This window comes from Perna viridis, chromosome 4 (genome assembly GCF_037379345.1).
Source record: "Perna viridis isolate PV_CMFRI_1.1 ecotype Kerala chromosome 4, ASM3737934v1, whole genome shotgun sequence".
Taxonomy (NCBI): Eukaryota; Metazoa; Mollusca; class Bivalvia; order Mytilida; family Mytilidae; genus Perna; species Perna viridis.
In genome coordinates, this window is record NC_142448.1 from 8,032,459 (window position 1) to 8,043,086 (window position 10,628).

A 10,628-nucleotide genomic window follows, 5' to 3' on the forward strand; every position below is an offset into this window, starting at 1 on the left:
GAAAAGAAGTATACAGTGTTGAAAAATCATAGGTTTTAATTCTATTATATTCTGATAACAGTCTTGAACTGATTGTCTCCAAAAGGTCTTTCGAATTTTTCAAGAGCCACATTGAATTAATACCACTGCGGGAGTAACAAATGTGGTAAGACTGGATACCCTCTTTGACAGCTGTGAGTATAGAAGTTAAAAGTTTTGAAAGAGGTTTGGTGGTACATTTTGCGGATCCAGCTATGTAACGTTGTTTGTATGGATTCTTGTGGAGCTTAGGAATCCACTACATAGACGGTAAATCACAATCATCGTCCTTGATAGAGAGACCGAAAGAGGATAGCACAGATTTAAGATTTTCCACTATCTCTTTGGAGAGTGTAGTGGTAGTATAGGTCTTATCATTGCTTTTATTCTCTACGTCTACTTCTGATATTAATTGCCTCTGATTTGATGTAATATATTTTGCAGATAAAAACAATGTTGTTTGGGGCGTTGTCTGCTGGTGCGACAATACATTTGTCATGTATAGAAGACAATATTTTTGCTACATCGGGGTCTTTGAAATCTGATGTAGTATTTACACTCTTGATCTACTTAAAAAAAACATTCATTCGTTTCAAAATTAAAGACCTCACGATCTTTACCCACTCAGACAGAGAATCAATGTCTTCTTGTTCTCGTTTTATCTATTTTCTTGGTTGTCCTCCACGGCATCAACATTGAAAATGATCATCACCATAAAGAAAAAAAACACATGACCATAAAGATAAATCTGATCACCATAAAGAAAAAGCTCATTGACCATAAAGAAAATGTTCATCGCCATAAAGAAGTACTGTATACCACATAAGACGGTAACGACGTTCCATACAAGTCACTAATTAATATAAAATATGTAATGATGACAACAGCAGGGTCTGGTTTCATAAAACATCACAAACTGAGGTTTTCCTCAAATCCTTCCTCAATTAATATTTCGACCAATTAGATCTTTGAAATTAAAGATTTGAGGAAGAACACGGGATTTGAGGAATTTTAAATTCTCAACATGAGATTTTTTATGAAACTCAAGCTAAATTTGCTATGGTCTCACTACCACTTCTAACGTTTCCATTACTTTACATGTAATTTTTAAAGTCTCACTGTGAATTCCCAGCTGAGGACAAATGACATCTTAAAGTTGCATACCGTTGCGAAGCTTGGAAAATAAGGCTTCCAAAATCATTATGCTAATGGTACGATGATAGTAGAAATTCTTCACAAAATTTACTTGAATAAATAATACTGAAAATCCACATTTTTACTTGTTCTGCTAACTGACAGCATGGAGGCAAATTACTCACACATGTAAACAATATTCATACACTTTTGTAGTTAATTACATATATGATTTTAAAGTACACATTCTCAGCTTCATTTTGACTACTTTTAATTATAATACACACAAATAATGCACTTACAATGCATATGTCTAGGTTCAGTGTGTTTTTGGTAATACATAGGGGGGGTGGCCATTTGACCCGGAAGTGGTTAGTGAGACCTATGTAACATGATTACATCCTGGTTATGTACGTTCTTCATCCCTACATTTGCCTCTAACTCAGAATACAATTATTATATTAAATCCAGTGTTACTTAAGTACAAGTGGTACCAAGGGGTGATGCTCGAGGCGTGATCATTGAATTAATATCTACACGAAATGTACATGTATTTATTTTTTTTCTAAAAAAAATTATGTTGTTTGTGTTATGTATATAATATACATATATTTTTTAAAATTTTTATGCCAACTCGTACTACCTGTAAAATAGTCAACAAATATTTGTTTTTATATATTACTCTCCGTTATCAAATTAGGAATAGAGGCTTAAATTTCCACAATTGGAAAACAATAACGATTTTTTTGTAAAAACAAAATTAAAACAAAATGTTAAACACAGCAAAGGGTAATTGGAACACAAAATAAGGAAGGGCAAGCACAATATTACAGGCTGTTATAAGTGTGTACCATTGTATTGTCGTTAAAATATTCCCGACTTTCCCGAAGAAAGGCATAAAAATAATTGTTTACAAACACATTCGGAATCGGCATATCATATTCAAATCGAACTACAGAATCAAATATATTTTTATTGCGGGAATTAGCATGTTAAGTATTGAGAATCGCTCATGAAAAGAACATAACTAATTAAATAAGGAAAGGTCAAAATCAATCATGCATCAACCATTTTAAAGTCTATGCATCGATACGTCGTACTAATGCAGTCTCTGCTATCCATCTAACTTTCAGTAACCACCTCTTTATTATCCGCGTATCACCTATATAATTAAGAGATAACTGTTTCGTATTTGAAGCTTTGCGGACGTCCATCTGTAATTATACTGTAGCAAATTGAGCTTACCGTGGAAACGGGAAGCCGATCCTTCATATGTTCTTAGTTGTTACGTATATCGAAGGTATCCATACGAACTATGCTTCTACAGTATTTTTGGAATTATGCTACATCAGCTCATGTGCCCGTCATTATATTTAGCCGTGTATTTGAAGGATGATCCATCACGCAAAATAAATTCACTAACTTTTTCCATCCCCTAGACTGGTTCGTGTAACATATTTCCCACAGTCTCACTTTTTTCATCTCCTGGACTGGTTCGTGTAACATGTTTCCCAATCTCACTTTTTCAACTCCTAGACTGGTTCGTGTAACATATTTCCCACAGTCTCACTTTTGCCATCTCCTGGACTGGTTCGTGTAACATATTTCCCACAGTCTCACTTTTTCCATCTCCTGGACTGGTTCGTGTAACATATTTCCCAGTCTCACTTTTTCAACTCCTGGACTGGTTCGTGTAACATATTTCCCAAAGTCTCACTTTTTCCATCTCCTGGACTGGTTCGTGCAACATGTTTCCCAGTCTCACTTTTTCAACTCCTAGACTGGTTCGTGTAACATATTTCACATGTTTTACTTTTTCCATCTCCTGGACTGGTTTGTGTAACATGTTTCCCAATCTCACTTTTTCAACTCCTGGACTGGTTCGTGTAACATATTTCCCACAGTCTCACTTTTGCCATCTCCTGGACTAGTTCGTGTAACATATTTCCAACAGTCTCATTCTAACAAAGAATAAACATCAGACACTTCAAATGTAAAAACGTGTTAATGAAACCAAACCACTAAAAGTCTGGAATAAAAACTGAGGGTTGAAATAACTTTTTTGAAAAGGGTATAGCACGTCCCCAAAGTTTCGTGCACTGAATATATATTTAGTATATTAGATTCTTGTGATGAAGATATTTTATCTTAAATGTTTGTGTTATTTCCGATTTGACAAAGGATTTTAAAAGGTTTTTAAGTTATTAGGTTAAAAATAAAATATTAATAGAGATATAATAATTGGGATTACTGAAGTTGAATAACCTTGACGATATTTAAACTCCACAAGAATCCATACAAACAACACTACATAGCTAAATCTGCCAAACGTACCACCAAACCTCATTTATTCAAAACTTTTTACTTCTATACTCAAAGCTGTCAAAGAAGGTTTTCAGTCCTACCAAGACAACTGTTACTCCTGTAGTGGTATTAATTCAATGTGGATCCTGAAAAATTCGAAAGATCTTCTGGAAACCTTCAATTCAAGATTATTACCAGAATACAATAGCATAAAACCTATGATTTTTTTTCAACTCTTTTTACTTCTATTCCCCATATCCAGTTAAAGAGATATTAAGGGAACCAAGATTCTAGCGGAAATCAACAGAATGTAGTCTAGGGACTAAGACCAGACATGGAAAACAGACAGACACACACACACACACACACACAACATATAATAACCAAAATAACGCATACAAAGTAATAAAAGTAAACTCACCCCGACTCAAAAACATTATACAGCGTTGTTACACGATACACTAAGATACCAATATGTAGTTCTTGGTAGAGATTCCTCATACTTTGTAAAAAAAAAACAGTTCTAAATTATCTTTCAAATATACCGAAGAAGATGTTTTCAAAATGCAGGAATTTTAGATCGTCAATATATTTGTTCAGAGTGGTGGACACATTTTTCAACAAACGGTCGGCCTACCAATGGGAAAAAAATGTGCTCCTCTACTTGCTGACATATTCCTTCACGCACGTAATTTCAATATCATTTTGCGGGTCTTATAACTGGTGTTTTGGAGGGTTGGTGTCTCATGAATTTTTGTATTCTATTTGGAATTTGAATAAAGAAAGTGGGTTTATTATTGAAAGTATTTTGTTATTTAATTTTTTTTGTAGTTGTTAATGCACATGAATGTATATATTTTTTTTTATGAAATGACTGTGAACCTTGGACTGTACATGTATCAGGTGTCGATAAGATATAACATTTCAATTATGCAATCATTGTTATCTTAACATATATTTTATGTGGATAGAAACTGTTTCTTTTAATCCTACCCTTCGAAAAGTATGGGCTTATGATATTCTGGCTCACTATCAGGTTGAAGTTAGTTGAGGCGGGACACTGTGTTTTTGACATATATTTATGGCTGCGGTTTGTCTTTTTTTAAGAGGACACAAACCAATGTGTCTGTAAATGTTTATTACTGGTGTTGAGATCTGATTATTGATAACAAAATCAAAATAATAACACACATTGCAGATTTCCTGTTAAATAAAAGGTGTTGTTATGTTTCTTATTTGGTAATATATGTTTGAAATATTCTATAGACCCCTAGTACGAACAAGGCTTGGTCAGATAAAACACAAAGCAAATCCGCAAATACTGCAGGTGGATATGGGAAAAGAAAACGGGATTGTATTGATGATAGAATAGCCCATCTTGAGAAATCTACGAATGTTGATGCTGTGAAAAAGTGAGGTATGTCTGTATACAATAAAAACCGTGTAATCTTCTGATACTGTTGACTCTGTAAATGAATTTGCGAAGGTAACAAGGAGGGCTGGTCGTGATGAGGCGGACACTTTTGAAGCTTGTAGGCACTACAGTAAGCTAGGTATTTCAAATCTGCACCCCACGGTAATAGGTTGAAAAGCTCCTGATGTCATAACAAAATCCATTTCGAAGTGCACGAAGGTGGAAGAGAAATCTGAAGCTAAGAATGACGCTTCAACCCCGCAGCCGGAGAGATCACCGTTACATAATTAACTGTAACCTCCATTCCAACTGTGGTAGCCTGTTTTTTTTACTGTATATATTATGTTTTATTATATTTTGACAGTATTGTATTGTAAATTTATGTTTCGCATTTATTGCATTCTTTATATGAATAAAGATAGTATTTGATGAATATTTGAATTATTAAACCTATTTGGTTAATTGTTTTATTTGACAATTTACGCTAACTGGACTTGTGGACAGACGACGAATTCTACTGGTTTGTTAAGTTTCATTTCTTCTATATTTAACTTCTAAGGTTTCTAGTTAAATCTTCATGGTTGATTAGACCGCATACTTTCTTTATTTCTATTGGTCATTTTCTTTTGGCGGTAATATTCTTTTGTTCTTTATTCGGAGACGCACTTACTGTAAAACTTTCATTGGTATAGGATTGGAAAAAACTATCCAGACGAGATTATCTACCATTTGTGATATTTCTTGTGTTCTTGTTTATCTGAGACATAGGAGTCTATTTCTTGAAAGGTCACTTTCTTTCTCTGTTATTAATATTTCGTTAATAGTCCAGAAAATAGTATTTTAGCCGGCATGAGTTATTTGCATGAGACGGTTCAAAGTTAGAATGGCGAATGCGAGATGTGCGCTGTATGAATGTTTAAAATGCATAAATTTCTAGATAAAGAATATGTTGACATTAAATGAGCATTATTTCATTTTTATTCATATTTTTCCTAACTAGAGTATTAGCGAATATAAATAGGATATTTGAATAAATTGCCGTATGAATGAGGATTTGATTCGAGTGCTCCTGAATGAGTGATGTTAATATTCTATCTTTTAAAGTTAGCGCTACGAAAAAACACTTTATTTAATTGTGGTCAATGTAATTGTTTTCCTTAGGAGTACAAATCAAGTATTCACGGGTAAATGAATGAATACAATTTATTTACAAGTGTCATTTGTTATACAGGTACTTTTCATGATGAACCATGGGATGATATTGATGTAGATTTTTAAGATTCAGGATAGCCTTTGCACCTTGATGTGAGGTAGGCAGTGTATTATGTTTGTTTTAGTTATATTATATTAATTTGCTATGGTTTTGGCCTATCGCATAACTTTGCAATCAGCATTATGTTTCTATCACTTTGTTAATATTTTGATTGAGATTCGTATTGCTTGGCAATCGTTATAATTTTCATGCCTGATTTGGTAACACGCAAATTTGCGAGTCATTAACATATTTCAAGAGTTTTGAGGTCATCGTATAATATACTGATGAGACCGTACTGAACTTGGAGAAAACACATAGAAGAGCATTCTATTTTTAATTTTTAAATGAGGATAATTATGATACAGATACGTATTATTACATGCAGTTATATTAATAGCAGAGTGTTTGCTACTTAGTATTTATTACTGTATTTGTTTTATAGGGCCTATTTCCTGTATTTGATCCCGTGTTGTCGTATACAGTAGAATAAAACGAATCTTTACCTTTGATGTCTTGATGACTCTATATTAGCCCATTCTAAGAGCTGCTACACAACCACCGTCTTATTCGTTTGCTATTGGAGCGATCTCTTATATGCCCTCATATGCTGGCAATTTCTCTCGTGGTTTATCACAATACAGAGCTAGACAATTTCGTCCAAAAGGGGTGTGTCATTTTTGTATGGGCGACATCCACCTAGTCAAGGACTATGATAAAATGAAAGCTGCGAAAGATATATTAAAGTGATCCTTGTAATAATTAATAAAAAAATATGTATTTGTTATATTCGGAAGACTCCTACTTAGCTTCTTCTTGTTTTATTATTTGAAATATCTTCGTCAACAATTCAAGGGATACTGATGCTCTAGTTGTTCGCCACGTGAATTGTAGGCAACGGGATTTCTCCTTATAGTGTGCTGATACTAGCTTTGTAAATTCTGTTGCATTTTCTTTTGGCGTAGACAGTACAATACTTGTCTAGAAGTTATAATTCATCTTTTGTAAAAGTACCGTTATAGGAAGCGGAAAGTAGATTTGACCCAACAGGGATTTGTGAAACACTTGGGGCGAAATCCCCTCACCTACAACACATGCACATTCCGAAGTAGTAATGAATTGTTGTACTGATTATAATGTAAATACTTCAGTCCTCAGAGATCCGAAATGTTTTTGTGAGTGGCAAATTCATAAATATATTTATCTAATTAAGGAGCTATCTTGGAGAATGATGATGAAAATGTTTTTTTTTTTCTGAAATTTGATGTTAATGACTTTTACGAATAATTTAAAGAAAACAACTATTAAGAGAGAGCATTTGATTCAGAGCAAAATTTTCCTAATTCCAGTGCTGAGTTCGTGTATTTGCAATGAACTGTATGAGAGAATAGTTATAGAGCCTATAAGATTATTAAGTATATTAGGAGAATGTCAACCGTCAAAGGTAATAATGCCATAATGCCAACGGTCGCTTTCCGTAAATTGTATTGCTTTTGTTGTCGGGCATTCCAGAGCTAACTAAAAAGTATGTTTTTTTTATTTAGTGTTTACCATTTTAGATTTACGTGTAACACAGCTGGGACATTTTTTCGCGTTTCACCATATTTTAGTTCCCTTTTCCCATTGTATCAAACAAAAGTTTTTTTTAATAGGATTGACAACTGAGGGTGAAATTTAAGAAATATGTGGAATACCGGAATTTCACGATTCTTATATCTACCGTAAGAATAGTTGAAATTTTACGGAAGAAACATTGGGTTTCGATTGATTCTGACGACGTTTCATCCCTTACTTCATTTATGTCAACTGTGTTGCTGATTTTGACTATTTCAATACTTTCATTTGCAAATAGAATGTTCAGAATGCTATGTTCAGACCCCGACCTGATAGGTTTGAAAATTAGAAAGAAACGACATCACAGATTATACATATCAATCTGATGAATGGTTGGTAACACTAAAATCTTTGATTGGATTGATTTTCTGTAAAAGAGAACCATATTTATTTGAGTATAGGGACTTTTTTCTAAATAGTTCAAACGTATATACAAGTGGGAGTTGTGAGCATAAACACAAAGACTACACATTTTAGACACATTTCAAGAATTACACGTTGAAAGTATATCCAACTGTTGTAAGAGTGATTTCAAATGTAGTCCTAGCATCAATTTGGATCCTATTGTAGAACAAAGTAGAACAACTTTACCTCATAATGTCCACTGATTACCATCTGCAAGTAACTGTACTTGTTGGTGAAATAACCACAAGCCCTAAATAACTTTACATTTATACACAGCTTTCAAAAGTATCACATTATTTTTTATATTCTTACTAATATTTTTCGAAAAGGAATCTGCTGTGTCCTTTCTCATTCGTACTGAGCAAAATGATGCCTTAATAAAACGAAACTGTATTGGACAAGTTTGTCATTCTGTTTGTAAAGACGGCTGTATTGATTCGTACAGTGCGGAGTAGGGGTGTTTGTGCCCGTCGCTCTCGCTTTCACTCCTTCATTTGCTAGCTGCCTTAGTGCTGAAAAAGATAAGTCGAGTGCGTAAGTCGTCCTGCCAATTATAGCCTCTAATACAGCAAGACAAATGTGGCCATATATGGAATCCTCCTAGATGTGACAGAAGGCAAATGGGTTCCTAAGGCAGAAACCATTTTTTTAACTCGGATGAGACCAGGCACCTATATACACGCCGTGTATAGCCCATCGGTGTGCGGATATGCCCTGATGTCTGCGAATATAATCCCAAGCTATGGGTCAATAGTACCTGGTGATAAGAATAATGTATACTCGAACAATACACCAAATAACATGAGATATGCAACGGTACCAACTTCTAGTGTTTGGACTTGGTGATATCAAGTGGACTGATTCAGGGCAGATGAAATAAGCAACAGGTAGACACTGCTAATAGTGCTGCGGACAGGTATCAAAAAGTGCTTTAGTTTTCGAGTTTAATGGGCCTAGAGGGTATACGGCTATATCATATGTCAATGGAAAGATAAATTACAACATAAAGGCTAGAAACCACTAATTCCACTTCCCATAGGCTTCTATGCTAATTTCACAATATTCAATGGCTTCTCTGGACTTTACCTTAACTTTAACCTGCAGAGCAATATATACCAGCATGATTCTACATATGTCAGCTCACAATCCTCAGAATGGCATGTGGGGTTAGCAGACGACTTGCAGTGCAGTACTGGTCACCGGAAGTGAAGGGTCTATAAATAGCATGGGAAATCCCAGTGTTAAAGTAAAATTATGACATTGTTCAAAAAACCATTTATTCCTTGTCAAAATATGACAACAGGAATAACGATACTTTCTTATATCAATCAATTCAATACACAAACCACTTAATGCATCTGCTCTGTACATGTATGTTTAAAAAGTAATTTTGTAACAACTTATAGACAGTAAATAGCAAATGATAGATTGTATCCTTCGTTTATAAACGTCTTGATGAAAGCCCTCCCCTTTTCTAACATTCTTGATCCGACCCTGCCCTGGACAATTATGTTTCCTTCGAACTAATATTCTATAACAAATATGTTACCATTGTGTCCTATTCGTACGGCTACTTAAACTGGAGTCTTTTTGAGAGGTAAAAAATTGTAATGCGTCTGAACTTATTTCTTCTTTTTGCGTTGGAATGTTTACAAGGAATCTGGTTTGTTTTTATCAACTCGTTTAATCCATTCAAAGCAGCGGCGGATCCAGAGGGAATGAAGGGGGTTGGTGCCCTTTTTTTATTGAAAAATTTGTCATTTTCATGTGTAAAATAGACAAAGAATGGTAAATAATGTTCTAGCACACATGGACCCTTGTTCTTAGGAACCCTGGACGGCACCGTCCTTTTCAAAGTGTGGATCCGCCCCTGCTGAGGATATTGCATTACAAGCATCAGCCTGGCTCACAGTTAAACATAATAAGAAAATAAATATTGTGACAACATGCATGAATATGCATACACATGCTTCCATGTAAAGTTCAAAGTTCAAAGTTTATGTATTGTCAAATTTATTACGAAATCCAGCCTTGTCATGAACCCCCGAGTCGCATTTACTTTGTTTGAGATCCCTGATTCATGGTTAAATCTTAAACGTTTTATTTGAAGTCCAAGTTCAAAAATAAATCTCAAAACCTTAAGTCTTCCCGTCAAAACGTAAGGTGGACCGGATACTTTACATGTGTCTTTGTTCATAAAACGTCCCGGAAACTAGACAAATTGTCCGGAAACGATTCCGTGTTATACAATTTTAGTACAATTAATAGTTTAAATGTGTGAAAATTTGCACTTTCAAACTCATTTGGAAAGCCTATGTTGCCTACCGAAGCGAGAACGTTGTGTTTATTTTATTCGTTATTCAGTGCAGAATATTTAGATATACATTTTAATATTCTATGGTGCCTCATTATCTCTTAATCATTGAAAATTCACTTAAATGCAACCAATTTTTTATGGGCATTTTCGTTCTGTGATTAAATAGTCAG

The 10,628-nt window shown here is 34.4% G+C and overlaps 1 long non-coding RNA gene across 1 annotated transcript; it reads left to right on the forward strand.

The window, feature by feature from the left end:
- Positions 1–5,357: 5,357 nt before the first annotated feature.
- LOC148618713 (uncharacterized) lies at positions 5,358–6,634 on the forward strand. Its single transcript, XR_015921293.1, has 3 exons — positions 5,358–5,656; positions 6,102–6,180; positions 6,568–6,634. It is a non-coding gene; the product is annotated as an uncharacterized LOC148618713 (long non-coding RNA).
- The last annotated feature ends 3,994 nt before the right edge of the window (positions 6,635–10,628 follow it).